Here is a 24,874-nt window from a genome sequence, read left to right as displayed (position 1 = left end):
AAAATATATTTCAGACTGTCCCATCCCACCTTATGCTGTACCGCTTTGGCAAATGCTTTATCTGCGCCATTCGCCTTAATCACATCTGAGAGTAATTCTTAATAAAACGCCTCTCGCTAATTGTTAGTCATCCCAGATACTGTTTGCTATAAGGCCACGACGCGCAACTGATATCCAAAATTCGTCTGCCTCCTGTGAGGATCGAAATCACGACCCCTGGTTTACGAGACCAGTGCTCTGCCACTGAGCTAAAGAGGCGCGGCCTAGCGGTACTTTTGCGTACTTCATCCTTACGGTCGTCTGGATCATCAGACTTCAGCTGACAACACTTCATATTACCGTCTAATATTTGCAGCTATGGCGACCCATTACTGCTTGGCTACACATCTGACACGTAAACGAAGTGCTCTCCAAATAACACCACTTGCATTTCAGAACATGTCTTTCACACATGTCTACAAAATCACCTTCACCTTCAAATACAGTTTCGTAGCGACTGACGGAGACGTAGGCAAAGTTTAAAGTTGCTATTTCCATTACATCACGTTAATGAGAAAAACGGTAAGTTACATCTGCAGAGGAACAAAATTCCGTTCCTCCCCACGTGGGGCTCGAACCCACGACCCTGAGATTAAGAGCCTCATGTTCTACCGACTGAGCTAGCCGCGCTGCTTCGGTGAGTACATGCCGGTTAGCACGTCACACAGTACTCGTTTGGGTTGATTGGTCCCATACAGAACCTCCCCATGTTGCCTAATGTTTTCCTAACGTCACACTCGTCACGTAGTTCACTTTTATTTCATAATCATTTCTGAGAGGTAACAGAATTGCATGACAACCTGCAGAGCTAGTTTCGTCAAAATTAACACACATACTTGATGTGACTCATAAGCCGAACGAGTTACTTTCCGACGTTATTTTAGATGTGCAAGTGCCAGTCAAAAACACGCGGCGACGGCAATATGCAAACCAATTCGCTAGTTAACACCGGTCTTGTTGTGCGTGTTTTAAGCTGAAGAGCATCTCCAAGCAGAAAATGGTCAACAGCAACATTCACACGGTTTCGTACTGCTCAAGTGCTACACTAAAACGGTATGTTTCTTTTTCAGATCTGGAAAAACACGACCGAGAGAGGAATCAAACACGCAATCTTCGGATACGAAGTCCGACGCCTTATCCATTAGGCCACACGGTCACTGACAAACAAGTGGAACTTATATACGACTCATCTCAAAACGCTCACACCACTGAGGAGTTGTGTTTTCGTTCTACACAGACGCTGCCCCTTGCTCTTTCCCACCCATTTGATACATTCAACCTGCTACGAGACCTACCAAATATAGACTGGGAAACTAAACCACACTCTTTGTGCATTCGGAAATGTAAGGCAGGGCGTCCCACGCCGCATTTGCTACGATGTCCATTTGCTACTTCTGCAGAAGTGGCGACGACGACGACGACGACAACCGCGGAAGGCTCTGAGATATGTGAGAAATACATCTATAAAATATATTTCAGACTGTCCCATCCCACCTTATGCTGTACCGCTTTGGCAAATGCTTTATCTGCGCCATTCGCCTTAATCACATCTGAGAGTAATTCCTAATAGAACGCCTCTCGCTAATTGTTAGTCATCCCAGATACTGTTTGCTATAAGGCCACAACGCGCAACTGATATCCAAAATTCGTCTGCCTCCTGTGAGGATCGAACTCACGACGCCTGGTTTACTAGACCAGTGCTCTGCCACTGAGCTAAAGAGGCGCGGCCTAGCGGTACTTTTGCGTACTTCATCCTTACGGTCGTCTGGATCATCAGACTTCAGCTGACAACACTTCATATTACCGTCTAATATTTGCAGCTATGGCGACCCATTACTGCTTGGCTACACATCTGACACGTAAAGGAAGTGCTCTCCAAATAACACCACTTGCATTTCAGAACATGTCTTTCACACTTGTCTACAAAATCACCTTCACCTTCAAATACAGTTTCCTTGCGACTGACGGAGACGTAGGCAAAGTTTAAAGTTGCTATTTCCATTACATCACGTTAATCAGAAAAACGGTAAGTTACATCTGCAGAGGAACAAAATCCCGTTCCTCCCCACGTGGGGCTCGAACCCACGACCCTGGGATTAAGAGCCTTATGTTCTACCGACTGAGCTAGCCGCGCTGCCTCGGTGAGTATATGCCGGTTAGCACGTCACACAGTACTCGTTTGGGTTGATAGGTCCCATACAGAACCTCCCCATGTTGCCTAATGTTTTCCTAACGTCACACTCGTCACGTAGTTCACTTTTATTTCATAATCATTTCTGAGAGGTAACAGAATTGCATGACAACCTGCAGAGCTAGTTTCGTCAAAATTAACACACATACTTGATGTGACTCATAAGCCGAACGAGTTACTTTCCGACGTTATTTTAGATGTGCAAGTGCCAGTCAAAAACACGCGGCGACGGCAATATGCAAACCAATTCGCTAGTTAACACCGGTCTTGTTGTGCGTGTTTTAAGCTGAAGAGCATCTCCAAGCAGAAAATGGTCAACAGCAACATTCACACGGTTTCGTACTGCTCAAGTGCTACACTAAAACGGTATGTTTCTTTTTCAGATCTGGAAAAACACGACCGAGAGAGGAATCAAACACGCAATCTTCGGATACGAAGTCCGACGCCTTATCCATTAGGCCACACGGTCACTGACAAACAAGTGGAACTTATATACGACTCATCTCAAAACGCTCACACCACTGAGGAGTTGTGTTTTCGTTCTACACAGACGCTGCCCCTTGCTCTTTCCCACCCATTTGATACATTCAACCTGCTACGAGACCTACCAAATATAGACTGGGAAACTAAACCACACACTTTGTGTATTCGGAAATGTAAGGCAGGGCGTCCCTCGCCGCATTTGCTACGATGTCCATTTGCTACTTCTGCAGAAGTGGCGGCGGCGACGACGACGACGACGACGACGACGACGACGACGACGACAACCGCGGAAGGCTCTGAGATATGTGAGAAATACGTCTATAAAATATATTTCAGACTGTCCCATCCCACCTTATGCTGTACCGCTTTGGCAAATGCTTTATCTGCGCCATTCGCCTTAATCACATCTGAGAGTAATTCTTAATAAAACGCCTCTCGCTAATTGTTAGTCATCCCAGATACTGTTTGCTATAAGGCCACGACGCGCAACTGATATCCAAAATTCGTCTGCCTCCTGTGAGGATCGAACTCACGACGCCTGATTTACTAGACCAGTGCTCTGCCACTGAGCTAAAGAGGCGCGGCCTAGCGGTACTTTTGCGTACTTCATCCTTACGGTCGTCTGGATCATCAGACTTCAGCTGACAACACTTCATATTACCGTCTAATATTTGCAGCTATGGCGACCCATTACTGCTTGGCTACACATCTGACACGTAAAGGAAGTGCTCTCCAAATAACACCACTTGCATTTCAGAACATGTCTTTCACACATGTCTACAAAATCACCTTCACCTTCAAATACAGTTTCGTAGCGACCGACGGAGACGTAGGCAAAGTTTAAAGTTGCTATTTCCATTACATCACGTTAATCAGAAAAACGGTAAGTTACATCTGCAGAGGAACAAAATTCCGTTCCTCCCCACGTGGGGCTCGAACCCACGACCCTGGGATTAAGAGCCTTATGTTCTACCGACTGAGCTAGACGCGCTGCCTCGGTGAGTATATGCCGGTTAGCACGTCACACAGTACTCGTTTGGGTCGATTGGTCCCATACAGAACCTCCCCATGTTGCCTAATGTTTTCCTAACGTCACACTCGTCACGTAGTTCACTTTTATTTCATAATCATTTCTGAGAGGTAACAGAATTGCATGACAACCTGCAGAGCTAGTTTCGTCAAAATTAACACACATACTTGATGTGACTCATAAGCCGAACGAGTTACTTTCCGACGTTATTTTAGATGTGCAAGTGCCAGTCAAAAACACGCGGCGACGGCAATATGCAAACCAATTCGCTAGTTAACACCGGTCTTGTTGTGCGTGTTTTAAGCTGAAGAGCATCTCCAAGCAGAAAATGGTCAACAGCAACATTCACACGGTTTCGTACTGCTCAAGTGCTACACTAAAACGGTATGTTTCTTTTTCAGATCTGGAAAAACACGACCGAGAGAGGAATCAAACACGCAATCTTCGGATACGAAGTCCGACGCCTTATCCATTAGGCCACACGGTCACTGACAAACAAGTGGAACTTATATACGACTCATCTCAAAACGCTCACACCACTGAGGAGTTGTGTTTTCGTTCTACACAGACGCTGCCCCTTGCTCTTTCCCACCCATTTGATACATTCAACCTGCTACGAGACCTACCAAATATAGACTGGGAAACTAAACCACACACTTTGTGCATTCGGAAATGTAAGGCAGGGCGTCCCTCGCCGCATTTGCTACGATGTCCATTTGCTACTTCTGCAGAAGTGGCGACGACGACGACGACGACAACCGCGGAAGGCTCTGAGATATGTGAGAAATACATCTATAAAATATATTTCAGACTGTCCAATCCCACCTTATGCTGTACCGCTTTGGCAAATGCTTTATCTGCGCCATTCGCCTTAATCACATCTGAGAGTAATTCTTAATAAAACGCCTCTCGCTAATTGTTAGTCATCCCAGATACTGTTTGCTATAAGGCCACAACGCGCAACTGATATCCAAAATTCGTCTGCCTTCTGTGAGGATCGAACTCACGACGCCTGGTTTACTAGACCAGTGCTCTGCCACTGAGCTAAAGAGGCGCGGCCTAGCGTTACTTTTGCGTACTTCATCCTTACGGTCGTCTGGATCATCAGACTTCAGCTGACAACACTTCATATTACCGTCTAATATTTGCAGCTATGGCGACCCATTACTGCTTGGCTACACATCTGACACGTAAAGGAAGTGCTCTCCAAATAACACCACTTGCATTTCAGAACATGTCTTTCACACATGTCTACAAAATCACCTTCTCCTTCAAATACAGTTTCGTAGCGACTGACGGAGACGTAGGCAAAGTTTAAAGTTGCTATTTCCATTACATCACGTTAATCAGAAAAACGGTAAGTTACATCTGCAGAGGAACAAAATTCCGTTCCTCCCCACGTGGGGCTCGAACCCACGACCCTGGGATTAAGAGCCTTATGTTCTACCGACTGAGCTAGCCGCGCTGCCTCGGTGAGTATATGCCGGTTAGCACGTCACACAGTACTCGTTTGGGTTGATTGGTCCCATACAGAACCTCCCCATGTTGCCTAATGTTTTCCTAACGTCACACTCGTCACGTAGTTCACTTTTATTTCATAATCATTTCTGAGAGGTAACAGAATTGCATGACAACCTGCAGAGCTAGTTTCGTCAAAATTAACACACATACTTGATGTGACTCATAAGCCGAACGAGTTACTTTCCGACGTTATTTTAGATGTGCAAGTGCCAGTCAAAAACACGCGGCGACGGCAATATGCAAACCAATTCGCTAGTTAACACCGGTCTTGTTGTGCGTGTTTTAAGCTGAAGAGCATCTCCAAGCAGAAAATGGTCAACAGCAACATTCACACGGTTTCGTACTGCTCAAGTGCTACACTAAAACGGTATGTTTCTTTTTCAGATCTGGAAAAACACGACCGAGAGAGGAATCAAACACGCAATCTTCGGATACGAAGTCCGACGCCTTATCCATTAGGCCACACGGTCACTGACAAACAAGTGGAACTTATATACGACTCATCTCAAAACGCTCACACCACTGAGGAGTTGTGTTTTCGTTCTACACAGACGCTGCCCCTTGCTCTTTCCCACCCATTTGATACATTCAACCTGCTACGAGACCTACCAAATATAGACTGGGAAACTAAACCACACACTTTGTGCATTCGGAAATGTAAGGCAGGGCGTCCCTCGCCGCATTTGCTACGATGTCCATTTGCTACATCTGCAGAAGTGGCGACGACGACGACGACGAAGACGACGACAACCGCGGAAGGCTCTGAGATATGTGAGAAATACATCTATAAAATATATTTCAGACTGTCCCATCCCACCTTATGCTGTACCGCTTTGGCAAATGCTTTATCTGCGCCATTCGCCTTAATCACATCTGAGAGTAATTCTTAATAAAACGCCTCTCGCTAATTGTTAGTCATCCCAGATACTGTTTGCTATAAGGCCACAACGCGCAACTGATATCCAAAATTCGTCTGCCTCCTGTGAGGATCGAACTCACGACGCCTGGTTTACTAGACCAGTGCTCTGCCACTGAGCTAAAGAGGCGCGGCCTAGCGGTACTTTTGCGTACTTCATCCTTACGGTCGTCTGGATCATCAGACTTCAGCTGACAACACTTCATATTACCGTCTAATATTTGCAGCTATGGCGACCCATTACTGCTTGGCTACACATCTGACACGTAAAGGAAGTGCTCTCCAAATAACACCACTTGCATTTCAGAACATGTCTTTCACACTTGTCTACAAAATCACCTTCACCTTCAAATACAGTTTCCTTGCGACTGACGGAGACGTAGGCAAAGTTTAAAGTTGCTATTTCCATTACATCACGTTAATCAGAAAAACGGTAAGTTACATCTGCAGAGGAACAAAATTCCGTTCCTCCCCACGTGGGGCTCGAACCCACGACCCTGGGATTAAGAGCCTTATGTTCTACCGACTGAGCTAGCCGCGCTGCCTCGGTGAGTATATGCCGGTTAGCACGTCACACAGTACTCGTTTGGGTTGATTGGTCCCATACAGAACCTCCCCATGTTGCCTAATGTTTTCCTAACGTCACACTCGTCACGTAGTTCACTTTTATTTCATAATCATTTCTGAGAGGTAACAGAATTGCATGACAACCTGCAGAGCTAGTTTCGTCAAAATTAACACACATACTTGATGTGACTCATAAGCCGAACGAGTTACTTTCCGACGTTATTTTAGATGTGCAAGTGCCAGTCAAAAACCCGCGGCGACGGCAATATGCAAACCAATTCGCTAGTTAACACCGGTCTTGTTGTGCGTGTTTTAAGCTGAAGAGCATCTCCAAGCAGAAAATGGTCAACAGCAACATTCACACGGTTTCGTACTGCTCAAGTGCTACACTAAAACGGTATGTTTCTTTTTCAGATCTGGAAAAACACGACCGAGAGAGGAATCAAACACGCAATCTTCGGATACGAAGTCCGACGCCTTATCCATTAGGCCACACGGTCACTGACAAACAAGTGGAACTTATATACGACTCATCTCAAAACGCTCACACCACTGAGGAGTTGTGTTTTCGTTCTACACAGACGCTGCCCCTTGCTCTTTCCCACCCATTTGATACATTCAACCAGCTACGAGACCTACCAAATATAGACTGGGAAACTAAACCACACACTTTGTGCATTCGGAAATGTAAGGCAGGGCGTCCCTCGCCGCATTTGCTACGATGTCCATTTGCTACTTCTGCAGAAGTGGCGGCGGCGACGACGACGACGACGACGACGACGACGACGACGACGACAACCGCGGAAGGCTCTGAGATATGTGAGAAATACGTCTATAAAATATATTTCAGACTGTCCCATCCCACCTTATGCTGTACCGCTTTGGCAAATGCTTTATCTGCGCCATTCGCCTTAATCACATCTGAGAGTAATTCTTAATAAAACGCCTCTCGCTAATTGTTAGTCATCCCAGATACTGTTTGCTATAAGGCCACGACGCGCAACTGATATCCAAAATTCGTCTGCCTCCTGTGAGGATCGAACTCACGACGCCTGATTTACTAGACCAGTGCTCTGCCACTGAGCTAAAGAGGCGCGGCCTAGCGGTACTTTTGCGTACTTCATCCTTACGGTCGTCTGGATCATCAGACTTCAGCTGACAACACTTCATATTACCGTCTAATATTTGCAGCTATGGCGACCCATTACTGCTTGGCTACACATCTGACACGTAAAGGAAGTGCTCTCCAAATAACACCACTTGCATTTCAGAACATGTCTTTCACACATGTCTACAAAATCACCTTCACCTTCAAATACAGTTTCGTAGCGACCGACGGAGACGTAGGCAAAGTTTAAAGTTGCTATTTCCATTACATCACGTTAATCAGAAAAACGGTAAGTTACATCTGCAGAGGAACAAAATTCCGTTCCTCCCCACGTGGGGCTCGAACCCACGACCCTGGGATTAAGAGCCTTATGTTCTACCGACTGAGCTAGACGCGCTGCCTCGGTGAGTATATGCCGGTTAGCACGTCACACAGTACTCGTTTGGGTCGATTGGTCCCATACAGAACCTCCCCATGTTGCCTAATGTTTTCCTAACGTCACACTCGTCACGTAGTTCACTTTTATTTCATAATCATTTCTGAGAGGTAACAGAATTGCATGACAACCTGCAGAGCTAGTTTCGTCAAAATTAACACACATACTTGATGTGACTCATAAGCCGAACGAGTTACTTTCCGACGTTATTTTAGATGTGCAAGTGCCAGTCAAAAACACGCGGCGACGGCAATATGCAAACCAATTCGCTAGTTAACACCGGTCTTGTTGTGCGTGTTTTAAGCTGAAGAGCATCTCCAAGCAGAAAATGGTCAACAGCAACATTCACACGGTTTCGTACTGCTCAAGTGCTACACTAAAACGGTATGTTTCTTTTTCAGATCTGGAAAAACACGACCGAGAGAGGAATCAAACACGCAATCTTCGGATACGAAGTCCGACGCCTTATCCATTAGGCCACACGGTCACTGACAAACAAGTGGAACTTATATACGACTCATCTCAAAACGCTCACACCACTGAGGAGTTGTGTTTTCGTTCTACACAGACGCTGCCCCTTGCTCTTTCCCACCCATTTGATACATTCAACCTGCTACGAGACCTACCAAATATAGACTGGGAAACTAAACCACACACTTTGTGCATTCGGAAATGTAAGGCAGGGCGTCCCTCGCCGCATTTGCTACGATGTCCATTTGCTACTTCTGCAGAAGTGGCGACGACGACGACGACGACAACCGCGGAAGGCTCTGAGATATGTGAGAAATACATCTATAAAATATATTTCAGACTGTCCAATCCCACCTTATGCTGTACCGCTTTGGCAAATGCTTTATCTGCGCCATTCGCCTTAATCACATCTGAGAGTAATTCTTAATAAAACGCCTCTCGCTAATTGTTAGTCATCCCAGATACTGTTTGCTATAAGGCCACAACGCGCAACTGATATCCAAAATTCGTCTGCCTTCTGTGAGGATCGAACTCACGACGCCTGGTTTACTAGACCAGTGCTCTGCCACTGAGCTAAAGAGGCGCGGCCTAGCGTTACTTTTGCGTACTTCATCCTTACGGTCGTCTGGATCATCAGACTTCAGCTGACAACACTTCATATTACCGTCTAATATTTGCAGCTATGGCGACCCATTACTGCTTGGCTACACATCTGACACGTAAAGGAAGTGCTCTCCAAATAACACCACTTGCATTTCAGAACATGTCTTTCACACATGTCTACAAAATCACCTTCTCCTTCAAATACAGTTTCGTAGCGACTGACGGAGACGTAGGCAAAGTTTAAAGTTGCTATTTCCATTACATCACGTTAATCAGAAAAACGGTAAGTTACATCTGCAGAGGAACAAAATTCCGTTCCTCCCCACGTGGGGCTCGAACCCACGACCCTGGGATTAAGAGCCTTATGTTCTACCGACTGAGCTAGCCGCGCTGCCTCGGTGAGTATATGCCGGTTAGCACGTCACACAGTACTCGTTTGGGTTGATTGGTCCCATACAGAACCTCCCCATGTTGCCTAATGTTTTCCTAACGTCACACTCGTCACGTAGTTCACTTTTATTTCATAATCATTTCTGAGAGGTAACAGAATTGCATGACAACCTGCAGAGCTAGTTTCGTCAAAATTAACACACATACTTGATGTGACTCATAAGCCGAACGAGTTACTTTCCGACGTTATTTTAGATGTGCAAGTGCCAGTCAAAAACACGCGGCGACGGCAATATGCAAACCAATTCGCTAGTTAACACCGGTCTTGTTGTGCGTGTTTTAAGCTGAAGAGCATCTCCAAGCAGAAAATGGTCAACAGCAACATTCACACGGTTTCGTACTGCTCAAGTGCTACACTAAAACGGTATGTTTCTTTTTCAGATCTGGAAAAACACGACCGAGAGAGGAATCAAACACGCAATCTTCGGATACGAAGTCCGACGCCTTATCCATTAGGCCACACGGTCACTGACAAACAAGTGGAACTTATATACGACTCATCTCAAAACGCTCACACCACTGAGGAGTTGTGTTTTCGTTCTACACAGACGCTGCCCCTTGCTCTTTCCCACCCATTTGATACATTCAACCTGCTACGAGACCTACCAAATATAGACTGGGAAACTAAACCACACACTTTGTGCATTCGGAAATGTAAGGCAGGGCGTCCCTCGCCGCATTTGCTACGATGTCCATTTGCTACATCTGCAGAAGTGGCGACGACGACGACGACGAAGACGACGACAACCGCGGAAGGCTCTGAGATATGTGAGAAATACATCTATAAAATATATTTCAGACTGTCCCATCCCACCTTATGCTGTACCGCTTTGGCAAATGCTTTATCTGCGCCATTCGCCTTAATCACATCTGAGAGTAATTCTTAATAAAACGCCTCTCGCTAATTGTTAGTCATCCCAGATACTGTTTGCTATAAGGCCACAACGCGCAACTGATATCCAAAATTCGTCTGCCTCCTGTGAGGATCGAACTCACGACGCCTGGTTTACTAGACCAGTGCTCTGCCACTGAGCTAAAGAGGCGCGGCCTAGCGGTACTTTTGCGTACTTCATCCTTACGGTCGTCTGGATCATCAGACTTCAGCTGACAACACTTCATATTACCGTCTAATATTTGCAGCTATGGCGACCCATTACTGCTTGGCTACACATCTGACACGTAAAGGAAGTGCTCTCCAAATAACACCACTTGCATTTCAGAACATGTCTTTCACACTTGTCTACAAAATCACCTTCACCTTCAAATACAGTTTCCTTGCGACTGACGGAGACGTAGGCAAAGTTTAAAGTTGCTATTTCCATTACATCACGTTAATCAGAAAAACGGTAAGTTACATCTGCAGAGGAACAAAATTCCGTTCCTCCCCACGTGGGGCTCGAACCCACGACCCTGGGATTAAGAGCCTTATGTTCTACCGACTGAGCTAGCCGCGCTGCCTCGGTGAGTATATGCCGGTTAGCACGTCACACAGTACTCGTTTGGGTTGATTGGTCCCATACAGAACCTCCCCATGTTGCCTAATGTTTTCCTAACGTCACACTCGTCACGTAGTTCACTTTTATTTCATAATCATTTCTGAGAGGTAACAGAATTGCATGACAACCTGCAGAGCTAGTTTCGTCAAAATTAACACACATACTTGATGTGACTCATAAGCCGAACGAGTTACTTTCCGACGTTATTTTAGATGTGCAAGTGCCAGTCAAAAACCCGCGGCGACGGCAATATGCAAACCAATTCGCTAGTTAACACCGGTCTTGTTGTGCGTGTTTTAAGCTGAAGAGCATCTCCAAGCAGAAAATGGTCAACAGCAACATTCACACGGTTTCGTACTGCTCAAGTGCTACACTAAAACGGTATGTTTCTTTTTCAGATCTGGAAAAACACGACCGAGAGAGGAATCAAACACGCAATCTTCGGATACGAAGTCCGACGCCTTATCCATTAGGCCACACGGTCACTGACAAACAAGTGGAACTTATATACGACTCATCTCAAAACGCTCACACCACTGAGGAGTTGTGTTTTCGTTCTACACAGACGCTGCCCCTTGCTCTTTCCCACCCATTTGATACATTCAACCAGCTACGAGACCTACCAAATATAGACTGGGAAACTAAACCACACACTTTGTGCATTCGGAAATGTAAGGCAGGGCGTCCCTCGCCGCATTTGCTACGATGTCCATTTGCTACTTCTGCAGAAGTGGCGGCGGCGACGACGACGACGACGACAACCGCGGAAGGCTCTGAGATATGTGAGAAATACATCTATAAAATATATTTCAGACTGTCCCATCCCACCTTATGCTGTACCGCTTTGGCAAATGCTTTATCTGCGCCATTCGCCTTAATCACATCTGAGAGTAATTCTTAATAAAACGCCTCTCGCTAATTGTTAGTCATCCCAGATACTGTTTGCTATAAGGCCACGACGCGCAACTGATATCCAAAATTCGTCTGCCTCCTGTGAGGATCGAACTCACGACCCCTGGTTTACTAGACCAGTGCTCTGCCACTTTTTTTTTTTTTTTTTTTTTTTTAGGGCCTCCTTCCTCCCCTTCAGCCCCGCCTTGCGCTCGCCATAAATCGCCTTCGTCGGCGTCGGCTTCATCTGCCATGGTTTCTGAATTACTTATTCTTCTGAACTATTCCGATTTCCAAACCAAAGATAATTTTTTTATAGAAAATGAAAAAGGAACTCTGGTCCGCTAGAAAAACAGAAGAAAATAAAATAGTCCTTGTCGTAACACTGTTCAGTGTACGTCACTGTGACATTTGAAGAAGAAAAGAAAGAAAAACAAAGCAATGTAGAATGAAGGAAAGAAAAAAATACTTCTTTCATCGAAGAACGACTTCTAAAAAATTCGCATATCGTTTCCTGTAATGTCTCGTCTGTGAAAGTATGTGAAACTGTAATGCCAGGTAAAGACAGAACGCCGCCTCACTCTTGGGTTCTTGCGTCTGTAAATAATGAACATAATGACCCTTCAACCAATTGACAGAGTTCCGTTTGGTGTTCGGGTACGGCACTGAATCCGGATACAGGAAATCTTCAGGTTTAATACAAAGCTGGGAAGTCCTCATAATCGTAGCCAGTTTTCGGCGAATGCATGGCCAAACTGCTTGGACAGTGGTGCACAGAAAACGATGTTCATCAGTATCAGGCAAGTTGCACTTTAGGCACAAAGGTGAGTCAGCCAAATGTAGAGCATGAAGTCGTGAATTGGTACTTATTTTACGGTTAACGACCCTGTACCAAGAGGCTTTCACTGACGTTGGTAAATCACGGCTATGTATGTTTTTCCATATCACTGGCCAGCGATGATTGGGGTATTTGTGTTCGATGTTGTTCCTGTTCTTGGTTGCCAGTAGTTTATTATAAACTAACTTCACCACGGAAAGCTCATTTTCTGGGAGAGTTGACCGTACGTAACTGAACTCAATGAAAAAGCTCTTAAAGTGAGTCAGCGCAGGCGGAATATGTTGAACAGAGACGGGAGGCTGCAGGCAGGCCGGCGCTATTTCGGTTAACAAGTGAGCCGTTAGACTGTTCGGTAACGACCTCCACCGTTTGTAGGTGGTGCATACGTACAAAGCTCGTGACTTGGAACGAACATCTGTTAAATTTAAGCCTCCATCGGTCGTGGAGAGAGTGAGCGTATCGTACTTGACTTTAAAAATGTGTCCACGTGTGACAAAATGGCCTAGAGCGGACATCATACGCTTCGCTGTCTCCTGTGGCATGGGCAGTACTTGTGCAACGTAGTTAATCTTTGAGGTGAGGTAGACATTAGCGAAGGTGACTTTCTGCAGTTCATCAAGGCTTCTTAGGTAGTGGGTCTGCATGCAAGCACGCATACTTGCCAGGAGATTCCTATAGTTCACCGCAATTGTGTGCTGTATGTTGCTCCTGTACTCAATACCAAGGCATTTCATTTTAGAAATTAGTTGCAACTGACCGTGATGGTGCAGCGAGATGCCGCGTCCTATGTTCATGATGCCAGATTTCCTGGCATTCAACTTCGCACCCGCAACAAGTTCGTAGTTTTTGACGATCTGAAGGGCTTCCTCGACTTCACCTTCGTCCATGACCAAAAATCCGACGTCATCCGCATATGCAGTACAAACAATCTTAATGCCGTGGACGGTTAATCCTTGTAGACGCTGTGTCAAGGTGACAAGCAAAGGCTCAATGGCAATGGCAAACAAGGCCATTGACATAGGGCATCCCTGTCGCACTGAATTAGTAATATTAATTGATGCGCTCAGCTGGCCATTCACCATGAGTCGAGTTACTCCTTTACGAAGGAGCTCATGTATAAGATTGATAAAACGTAGTGGAAATCCCATGGCATGCATCGTCCGGATGAGAAACTGATGGTTTACTCTGTCGAATGCCTTTGAAAAGTCAAGGGAAACTAGCGCACACCGTATCTTGCACGCATCTGCAATGGCTATAACGTCCCTGTATTGAGATAAATTTTGGAAGATCGTCCTACCGACACCTACACTGGTCTGGTACTGACCAATGACAGTATTCATCAACATTTTCAATCTATTAGAAATAATACGTGCTAAAATTTTGTAGTCACTGTTCAGTAAAGTAAGCGGCCGAAAATCGTCAACAGAAATGCACATTGGGCGTTTAGGGATTAAAACCACGATGCCTTCCACGAGAGCCTGAGGAACATTAAAATCAGGCCGTAAAATTTCATTAAACATACTCAACAACTTGGGCTTTAATTTGTCGCAGAAAGTAAGATAAAATTCGGCAGTGAGACCGTCGGGTCCGGGCGATTTATTTTTCGGACTTCGTGATAGCGCAGAATCCAATTCGTCTTCATCAATTTCTGGCATGAGAGTTTCGACTTCAGCAGCACCCAAAGACCTTTGCAAGTTATTGAGTAATTCATCGTGAGTTCCATCGTCGGTATGTGTCGTTGCCAGGAGATCTGCCAGGTGATTGTGAAGTGCGTTCCGTATGTCTTGTTGCCGCGTGAGCGCAACGCCTTCACTCAACTGAAGACGAGTTATTAATCTCCGCCGCCCCCTCTTATTTTCACGAATGACGTGAAACATGGATGTCATTTCGTCGTCTATCACATTCTGGGGCCTGGACCTTATTTGAAAGCCTTCTGCCTGCTGCCGCTGAAGTTTTAATAATTTTGCCTTAATTTTTTTAATCTGCATAAAATTTTCAGGTACAGTCACATCGGACTGGTAAAGCTCCCTGAGACAAGTAAAATAAAACTCAGACGTTTGCCGTTGCCACCAGGATTTGTCCCGAGCGTAGCGTTTAAACATTTTTGATAAAGTTGGTTTGGCATGTGTTATCCACCATTCAGTAACGGAGGCATACTGTGCAACCCGTCGTTCACATGCCTCCCATGTTTCGTTAAAGACACGGTGACAGTCAACATCGTTAAGGAGAGCATTGTTAAGTTTCCAGAAACCTCTGCCGCGAAATGTGCCTTGCTTGACCATGTTAACAGTACAAATATATGCGGCATGATCGGAAAAAATTGTGGGCCAAACTTCGGATTGGAGGACTTGAGTCTTCATACACGCCGATACATAGATTCTGTCTAGCCGGCTTGCAGAGTGGTTCGTGACATGAGTGAACCCAGGTGCCGCTCCGTGCGTATGCTCCCATGTGTCAATGAGGTTCATTTCTTGGACGATACGTTCTAGTTCTCCAGATGTGTTAAAATTAGGCGTCTGGTCTTTTGGACTTAAGACACAATTGAAGTCACCCGCAAAAATTATACGATCGTAGGTTCCCCTAAAAAGTGGGACTATGGCGCCTGTGAAGAACTCAGCCCTAGCACGCCTATTGCTACTGCCGGACGGGGCGTAAACATTGATTATGCGTGTCCGATGGAAAGTGACAGCGATCCCTCTATGATCAGGCAGCTTTTCCGCGTCGGTCGCTACAATCCCTCCTTTTAACAGAATCGCTGTCCCTAAATTCGCACCGCTCCCGGATTTGGAGAGAGTAGTATAACCAGTTATTCGGTCAAGTTCAATCGCAGCGACTTCTTGAAGTAACAGAATATCGATATCCGCTGCGTATACAAAATCTTGTAAATTACGGAGCCGCCAGTACGACTGTATCTTATTGATGTTTAACGTGGCAATTTTATAGGCTTGGGGCTCGTTCATGGGAGAAGGCACATACTATTAATTAAACAGTCTTAGAAGGATGGCTAACGAAATTGAGGCCAAGCGCGTCAGTCGGAGTTCCTGTAGTTCCCGGTACGGTTGGTGTATGCTGCTCTGTGGGGGGGTGCCGAAGATTCCGTCTAAATGGTCCGCATGACAGCCGCATCATTGCTCGCATCCAATACTTCCATTTCCTGTGCCCAATTCCCAGTGAGAGTGGCCTCTGACAATAGCGATCCTGCGTTTCCTTGAGCGTGGGTATCCGGCAAAACGACTCTACTCGAGGTATCACTATCTTCCACCCGTCGTGGATTCACAGGGGGAGACACTACAGGATCAATGTCCATTCGACCAGACGCAGGGAGACCAACTTCAGAGGGTTCAGAAGTGTTCTGACTCATTTGGCTGCTTATTCGTTTCGCTTTGTCGCGGAGCTGTGGGGCGAGCTGATTGGCTCCTTGATGTGCAAGTCTCCGCTTCTTTTTGGAAGGCTTCCTGTTAGGGTTCGCAGTATCATCAACATCCGAAGTGGACTGTTGACTCTGGGGTTGATCCGCCGGGAACACAGCGTCTACTTCATCCCCAGTACCAGTGGCATCAACCACTGGGGAGTCATCCGTCGTTACCTCCATCTCTGAGTGTGGTAGCGGCGGTGCCGCGTCAGCACTCGGTTCTTTGACGTTATCGGCCAAAACATCATTCAAACGAGGGGCATCTACAGGCGGGGTCGCGGGTGGAAGACCAGAAGCCGCGACAGCGTATGTCAGTGGCAGTGCCGTCGTCACAGGGGGGCTAGCGGCTTCACCGACAGGTATCTGCGTCACGCGTCTTTGTATACAGTCAGAGCGCACGTGGCCGGGCGCACCACAGCCGGCACACGTTTTTGGCTGCCCATCATATATGACAATTCCGCGATGTCCACCTACGTAAATATATGAAGGTATGTGCTTCTGTAGATCGATCTTAACCTGCCTGACGCCGTTAAGCACCGGAAATTTGTGGGCTTTGGACCAACGCTCCGCAAAATTGTTAATGACCCTCCCGTAAGATGTTAATGCAGAATTTATTTGCGCGGCTGATATTTCAAACGGGAGTTCGAAAATACGTGCCGTTCGGATGCCCAGTCCAGCATGCGTAATGCTGACGTCACTGACGGTACCATCGCTATGTTTAAACTTCAGTACACCTCCACTGGACTCCACAATTCTATCACACAGTTCAGAGGACGTTAATTTCACATAAACAACACTAGTCACGATAGAGAAATTTATCCCTACAATGTCATCAAAAGTAATCTTAGCTGTTTCCTCTAACCATGCTTCAACTTCAAACAAATTTGGTTTCGAAAAGTTCCTATCAAAGGTAAACTTCAAGGTATCTTTCCTGTTAGTCGGATTCATAATTCCATATCAGATCCTACAGAACGGAACGAATACTAATAAGCACACGCTGTAAGCACGCGACTCACCGCCTGACGTAAACACTTCCTGCCGCAGCGCGCTGGCCCTGGAGGTCCGCTCACCACCGCTGCCGCAGGCAGACTTCCACTGAGCTAAAGAGGCGCGGCCTAGCGGTACTTTTGCGTACTTCATCCTTACGGTCGTCTGGATCATCAGACTTCAGCTGACAACACTTCATATTACCGTCTAATATTTGCAGCTATGGCGACCCATTACTGCTTGCCTACACATCTGACACGTAAAGGAAGTGCTCTCCAAATAACACCACTTGCATTTCAGAACATGTCTTTCACACATGTCTACAAAATCACCTTCTCCTTCAAATACAGTTTCGTAGCGACTGACGGAGACGTAGGCAAAGTTTAAAGTTGCTATTTCCATTACATCACGTTAATCAGAAAAACGGTAAGTTACATCTGCAGAGGAACAAAATTCCGTTCCTCCCCACGTGGGGCTCGAACCCACGACCCTGGGATTAAGAGCCTTATGTTCTACCGACTGAGATAGCCGCGCTGCCTCGGTGAGTATATGCCGGTTAGCACGTCACACAGTACTCGTTTGGGTTGATTGGTCCCATACAGAACCTCCCCATGTTGCCTAATGTTTTCCTAACGTCACACTCGTCACGTAGTTCACTTTTATTTCATAATCATTTCTGAGAGGTAACAGAATTGCATGACAACCTGCAGAGCTAGTTTCGTCAAAATTAACACACATACTTGATGTGACTCATAAGCCGAACGAGTTACTTTCCGACGTTATTTTAGATGTGCAAGTGCCAGTCAAAAACACGCGGCGACGGCAATATGCAAACCAATTCGCTAGTTAACACCGGTCTTGTTGTGCGTGTTTTAAGCTGAAGAGCATCTCCAAGCAGAAAATGGTCAACAGCAACATTCACACGGTTTCGTACTGCTCAAGTGCTACACTAAAACGGTATGTTTCTTTTTCAGATCTGGAAAAACACGACCGAGAGAGGAATCAAACACGCAATCTTCGGATACGAAGTCCGACGCCTTATCCATTAGGCCACACGGTCACTGACAAACAAGTGGAACTTATATACGACTCATCTCAAAACGCTCACACCACTGAGGAGTTGTGTTTTCGTTCTACACAGACGCTGCCCCTTGCTCTTTCCCACCCATTTGATACATTCAACCTGCTACGAGACCTACCAAATATAGACTGGGAAACTAAACCACACACTTTGTGTATTCGGAAATGTAAGGCAGGGCGTCCCTCGCCGCATTTGCTACGATGTCCATTTGCTACTTCTGCAGAAGTGGCGGCGGCGACGACGACGACGACGACGACGACGACGACAACCGCGGAAGGCTCTGAGATATGTGAGAAATACGTCTATAAAATATATTTCAGACTGTCCCATCCCACCTTATGCTGTACCGCTTTGGCAAATGCTTTATCTGCGCCATTCGCCTTAATCACATCTGAGAGTAATTCTTAATAAAACGCCTCTCGCTAATTGTTAGTCATCCCAGATACTGTTTGCTATAAGGCCACGACGCGCAACTGATATCCAAAATTCGTCTGCCTCCTGTGAGGATCGAACTCACGACGCCTGATTTACTAGACCAGTGCTCTGCCACTGAGCTAAAGAGGCGCGGCCTAGCGGTACTTTTGCGTACTTCATCCTTACGGTCGTCTGGATCATCAGACTTCAGCTGACAACACTTCATATTACCGTCTAATATTTGCAGCTATGGCGACCCATTACTGCTTGGCTACACATCTGACACGTAAAGGAAGTGCTCTCCTAATAACACCACTTGCATTTCAGAACATGTCTTTCACACATGTCTACAAAATCACCTACACCTTCAAATACAGTTTCGTAGCGACTGACGGAGACGTACGCAAAGTTTAAAGTTGCTATTTCCATTACATCACGTTAATCAGAAAAACGGTAAGTTACATCTGCAGAGGAACAAAATTCCGTTCCTCCCCACGTGGGGCTCGAACCCACGACCCTGGGATTAAGAGCCTTATGTTCTACCGACTGAGCTAGCCGCGCTGCCTCGGTGAGTATATGCCGGTTAGCACGTCACACAGTACTCGTTTGGGTCGATTGGTCCCATACAGAACCTCCCCATGTTGCCTAATGTTTTCCTAACGTCACACTCGTCACGTAGTTCACTTTTATTTCATAATCATTTCTGAGAGGTAACAGAATTGCATGAGAACCTGCAGAGCTAGTTTCGTCAAAATTAACACACATACTTGATGTGACTCATAAGCCGAACGAGTTACTTTCCGACGTTATTTTAGATGTGCAAGTGCCAGTCAAAAACACGCGGCGACGGCAATATGCAAACCAATTCGCTAGTTAACACCGGTCTTGTTGTGCGTGTTTTAAGCTGAAGAGCATCTCCAAGCAGAAAATGGTCAACAGCAACATTCACACGGTTTCGTACTGCTCAAGTGCTACACTAAAACGGTATGTTTCTTTTTCAGATCTGGAAAAACACGACCGAGAGAGGAATCAAACACGCAATCTTCGGATACGAAGTCCGACGCCTTATCCATTAGGCCACACGGTCACTGACAAACAAGTGGAACTTATATACGACTCATTTCAAAACGCTCACACCACTGAGGAGTTGTGTTTTCGTTCTACACAGACGCTGCCCCTTGCTCTTTCCCACCCATTTGATACATTCAACCTGCTACGAGACCTACCAAATATAGACTGGGAAACTAAACCACACACTTTGTGTATTCGGAAATGTAAGGCAGGGCGTCCCTCGCCGCATTTGCTACGATGTCCATTTGCTACTTCTGCAGAAGTGGCGGCGGCGGCGACGACGACGACGACGACGACGACGACGACGACGACGACGACGACGACAACCGCGGAAGGCTCTGAGATATGTGAGAAATACGTCTATAAAATATATTTCAGACTGTCCCATCCCACCTTATGCTGTACCGCTTTGGCAAATGCTTTATCTGCGCCATTCGCCTTAATCACATCTGAGAGTAATTCTTAATAAAACGCCTCTCGCTAATTGTTAGTCATTACGGATACTGTTTGCTATAAGGCCACGACGCGCAACTGATATCCAAAATTCGTCTGCCTCCTGTGAGGATCGAACTCACGACGCCTGATTTACTAGACCAGTGCTCTGCCACTGAGCTAAAGAGGCGTGGCCTAGCGGTACTTTTGCGTACTTCATCCTTACGGTCGTCTGGATCATCAGACTTCAGCTGACAACACTTCATATTACCGTCTAATATTTGCAGCTATGGCGACCCATTACTGCTTGGCTACACATCTGACACGTAAAGGAAGTGCTCTCCAAATAACACCACTTGCATTTCAGAACATGTCTTTCACACATGTCTACAAAATCACCTTCACCTTCAAATACAGTTTCGTAGCGACTGACGGAGACGTAGGCAAAGTTTAAAGTTGCTATTTCCATTACATCACGTTAATCAGAAAAACGGTAAGTTACATCTGCAGAGGAACAAAATTCCGTTCCTCCCCACGTGGGGCTCGAACCCACGACCCTGGGATTAAGAGCCTTATGTTCTACCGACTGAGCTAGCCGCGCTGCCTCGGTGAGTATATGCCGGTTAGCAAGTCACACAGTACTCGTTTGGGTCGATTGGTCCCATACAGAACCTCCCCATGTTGCCTAATGTTTTCCTAACGTCACACTCGTCACGTAGTTCACTTTTATTTCATAATCATTTCTGAGAGGTAACAGAATTGCATGACAACCTGCAGAGCTAGTTTCGTCAAAATTAACACACATACTTGATGTGACTCATAAGCCGAACGAGTTACTTTCCGACGTTATTTTAGATGTGCAAGTGCCAGTCAAAAACACGCGGCGACGGCAATATGCAAACCAATTCGCTAGTTAACACCGGTCTTGTTGTGCGTGTTTTAAGCTGAAGAGCATCTCCAAGCAGAAAATGGTCAACAGCAACATTCACACGGTTTCGTACTGCTCAAGTGCTACACTAAAACGGTATGTTTCTTTTTCAGATCTGGAAAAACACGACCGAGAGAGGAATCAAACACGCAATCTTCGGATACGAAGTCCGACGCCTTATCCATTAGGCCACACGGTCACTGACAAACAAGTGGAACTTATATACGACTCATCTCAAAACGCTCACACCACTGAGGAGTTGTGTTTTCGTTCTACACAGACGCTGCCCCTTGCTCTTTCCCACCCATTTGATACATTCAACCTGCTACGAGACCTACCAAATATAGACTGGGAAACTAAACCACACACTTTGTGCATTCGGAAATGTAAGGCAGGGCGTCCCTCGCCGCATTTGCTACGATGTCCATTTGCTACTTCTGCAGAAGTGGCGACGACGACGACGACGACGACGACGACGACGACGACAACCGCGGAAGGCTCTGAGATATGTGAGAAATACATCTATAAAATATATTTCAGACTGTCCCATCCCACCTTATGCTGTACCGCTTTGGCAAATGCTTTATCTGCGCCATTCGCCTTAATCACATCTGAGAGTAATTCTTAATAAAACGCCTCTCGCTAATTGTTAGTCATCCCAGATACTGTTTGCTATAAGGCCACAACGCGCAACTGATATCCAAAATTCGTCTGCCTCCTGTGAGGATCGAACTCACGACCCCTGGTTTACTAGACCAGTGCTCTGCCACTTTTTTTTTTTTTTTTTTTTTTTTTAGGGCCTCCTTCCTCCCCTTCAGCCCCGCCTTGCGCTCGCCATAAATCGCCTTCGTCGGCGTCGGCTTCATCTGCCATGGTTTCTGAATTACTTATTCTTCTGAACTATTCCGATTTCCAAACCAAAGATAATTTTTTTATAGAAAATGAAAAAGGAACTCTGGTCCGCTAGAAAAACAGAAGAAAATAAAATAGTCCTTGTCGTAACACTGTTCAGTGTACGTCACTGTGACATTTGAAGAAGAAAAGAAAGAAAAACAAAGCAATGTAGAATGAAGGAAAGAAAAAAATACTTCTTTCATCGAAGAACGACTTCTAAAAAATTCGCATATCGTTTCCTGTAATGTCTCGTCTGTGAAAGTATGTGAAACTGTAATGCCAGGTAAAGACAGAACGCCGCCTCACTCTTGGGTTCTTGCGTCTGTAAATAATGAACATAATGACCCTTCAACCAATTGACAGAGTTCCGTTTGGTGTTCGGGCACGGCACTGAATCCGGATACAGGAAATATTCAGGTTTAATACAAAGCTGGGAAGTCCTCATAATCGTAGCCAGCTTTCGGCGAATGCATGGCCAAACTGCTTGGACAGTGGTGCACAGAAAACGATGTTCATCAGTATCAGGCAAGTTGCACTTTAGGCACAAAGGTGAGTCAGCCAAATGTAGAGCATGAAGTCGTGAATTGGTACTTATTTTACGGTTAACGACCCTGTACCAAGAGGCTTTCACTGACGTTGGTAAATCACGGCTATGTATGTTTTTCCATATCACTGGCCAGCGATGATTGGGGTATTTGTGTTCGATGTTGTTCCTGTTCTTGGTTGCCAGTAGTTTATTATAAACTAACTTCACCACGGAAAGCTCATTTTCTGGGAGAGTTGACCGTACGTAACTGAACTCAATGAAAAAGCTCTTAAAGTGAGTCAGCGCAGGCGGAATATGTTGAACAGAGACGGGAGGCTGCAGGCAGGCCGGCGCTATTTCGGTTAACAAGTGAGCCGTTAGACTGTTCGGTAACGACCTCCACCGTTTGTAGGTGGTGCATACGTACAAAGCTCGTGACTTGGAACGAACATCTGTTAAATTTAAGCCTCCATCGGTCGTGGAGAGAGTGAGCGTATCGTACTTGACTTTAAAAATGTGTCCACGTGTGACAAAATGGCCTAGAGCGGACATCATACGCTTCGCTGTCTCCTGTGGCATGGGCAGTACTTGTGCAACGTAGTTAATCTTTGAGGTGAGGTAGACATTAGCGAAGGTGACTTTCTGCAGTTCATCAAGGCTTCTTAGGTAGTGGGTCTGCATGCAAGCACGCATACTTGCCAGGAGATTCCTATAGTTCACCGCAATTGTGTGCTGTATGTTGCTCCTGTACTCAATACCAAGGCATTTCATTTTAGAAATTAGTTGCAACTGACCGTGATGGTGCAGCGAGATGCCGCGTCCTATGTTCATGATGCCAGATTTCCTGGCATTCAACTTCGCACCCGCAACAAGTTCGTAGTTTTTGACGATCTGAAGGGCTTCCTCGACTTCACCTTCGTCCATGACCAAAAATCCGACGTCATCCGCATATGCAGTACAAACAATCTTAATGCCGTGGACGGTTAATCCTTGTAGACGCTGTGTCAAGGTGACAAGCAAAGGCTCAATGGCAATGGCAAACAAGGCCATTGACATAGGGCATCCCTGTCGCACTGAATTAGTAATATTAATTGATGCGCTCAGCTGGCCATTCACCATGAGTCGAGTTACTCCTTTACGAAGGAGCTCATGTATAAGATTGATAAAACGTAGTGGAAATCCCATGGCATGCATCGTCCGGATGAGAAACTGATGGTTTACTCTGTCGAATGCCTTTGAAAAGTCAAGGGAAACTAGCGCACACCGTATCTTGCACGCATCTGCAATGGCTATAACGTCCCTGTATTGAGATAAATTTTGGAAGATCGTCCTACCGACACCTACACTGGTCTGGTACTGACCAATGACAGTATTCATCAACATTTTCAATCTATTAGAAATAATACGTGCTAAAATTTTGTAGTCACTGTTCAGTAAAGTAAGCGGCCGAAAATCGTCAACAGAAATGCACATTGGGCGTTTAGGGATTAAAACCACGATGCCTTCCACGAGAGCCTGAGGAACATTAAAATCAGGCCGTAAAATTTCATTAAACATACTCAACAACTTGGGCTTTAATTTGTCGCAGAAAGTAAGATAAAATTCGGCAGTGAGACCGTCGGGTCCGGGCGATTTATTTTTCGGACTTCGTGATAGCGCAGAATCCAATTCGTCTTCATCAATTTCTGGCATGAGAGTTTCGACTTCAGCAGCACCCAAAGACCTTTGCAAGTTATTGAGTAATTCATCGTGAGTTCCATCGTCGGTATGTGTCGTTGCCAGGAGATCTGCCAGGTGATTGTGAAGTGCGTTCCGTATGTCTTGTTGCCGCGTGAGCGCAACGCCTTCACTCAACTGAAGACGAGTTATTAATCTCCGCCGCCCCCTCTTATTTTCACGAATGACGTGAAACATGGATGTCATTTCGTCGTCTATCACATTCTGGGGCCTGGACCTTATTTGAAAGCCTTCTGCCTGCTGCCGCTGAAGTTTTAATAATTTTGCCTTAATTTTTTTAATCTGCATAAAATTTTCAGGTACAGTCACATCGGACTGGTAAAGCTCCCTGAGACAAGTAAAATAAAACTCA

The 24,874-nt window shown here is 45.8% G+C and overlaps 10 non-coding genes across 10 annotated transcripts; all 10 read right to left on the bottom strand.

Moving 5' to 3' along the window:
* Window positions 1-186: 186 nt before the first annotated feature.
* On the bottom strand, window positions 187-258 carry Trnat-cgu (transfer RNA threonine (anticodon CGU)). The gene has a single exon. It is a non-coding gene; the product is annotated as a tRNA-Thr (tRNA).
* Window positions 259-1,690: 1,432 nt separating this feature from the next.
* On the bottom strand, window positions 1,691-1,762 carry Trnat-agu (transfer RNA threonine (anticodon AGU)). Its single transcript has one exon. It is a non-coding gene; the product is annotated as a tRNA-Thr (tRNA).
* Window positions 1,763-3,221: 1,459 nt separating this feature from the next.
* On the bottom strand, window positions 3,222-3,293 carry Trnat-agu (transfer RNA threonine (anticodon AGU)). Its single transcript has one exon. It is a non-coding gene; the product is annotated as a tRNA-Thr (tRNA).
* Window positions 3,294-4,725: 1,432 nt separating this feature from the next.
* Trnat-agu (transfer RNA threonine (anticodon AGU)) lies at window positions 4,726-4,797 on the bottom strand. Its single transcript has one exon. It is a non-coding gene; the product is annotated as a tRNA-Thr (tRNA).
* A 1,441-nt stretch (window positions 4,798-6,238) lies between these two features.
* Trnat-agu (transfer RNA threonine (anticodon AGU)) lies at window positions 6,239-6,310 on the bottom strand. The gene has a single exon. It is a non-coding gene; the product is annotated as a tRNA-Thr (tRNA).
* Window positions 6,311-7,769: 1,459 nt separating this feature from the next.
* Window positions 7,770-7,841, bottom strand: Trnat-agu (transfer RNA threonine (anticodon AGU)). The gene has a single exon. It is a non-coding gene; the product is annotated as a tRNA-Thr (tRNA).
* A 1,432-nt stretch (window positions 7,842-9,273) lies between these two features.
* Trnat-agu (transfer RNA threonine (anticodon AGU)) lies at window positions 9,274-9,345 on the bottom strand. Its single transcript has one exon. It is a non-coding gene; the product is annotated as a tRNA-Thr (tRNA).
* A 1,441-nt stretch (window positions 9,346-10,786) lies between these two features.
* Trnat-agu (transfer RNA threonine (anticodon AGU)) lies at window positions 10,787-10,858 on the bottom strand. The gene has a single exon. It is a non-coding gene; the product is annotated as a tRNA-Thr (tRNA).
* An 8,154-nt stretch (window positions 10,859-19,012) lies between these two features.
* Window positions 19,013-19,084, bottom strand: Trnat-agu (transfer RNA threonine (anticodon AGU)). The gene has a single exon. It is a non-coding gene; the product is annotated as a tRNA-Thr (tRNA).
* A 1,471-nt stretch (window positions 19,085-20,555) lies between these two features.
* Window positions 20,556-20,627, bottom strand: Trnat-agu (transfer RNA threonine (anticodon AGU)). Its single transcript has one exon. It is a non-coding gene; the product is annotated as a tRNA-Thr (tRNA).
* Window positions 20,628-24,874: the final 4,247 nt, after the last annotated feature.

The sequence above is a fragment of the Schistocerca gregaria genome, chromosome 4 (assembly GCF_023897955.1).
Source record: "Schistocerca gregaria isolate iqSchGreg1 chromosome 4, iqSchGreg1.2, whole genome shotgun sequence".
Taxonomy (NCBI): Eukaryota; Metazoa; Arthropoda; class Insecta; order Orthoptera; family Acrididae; genus Schistocerca; species Schistocerca gregaria.
This window is presented reverse-complemented; position numbering and strand designations above follow the sequence as displayed.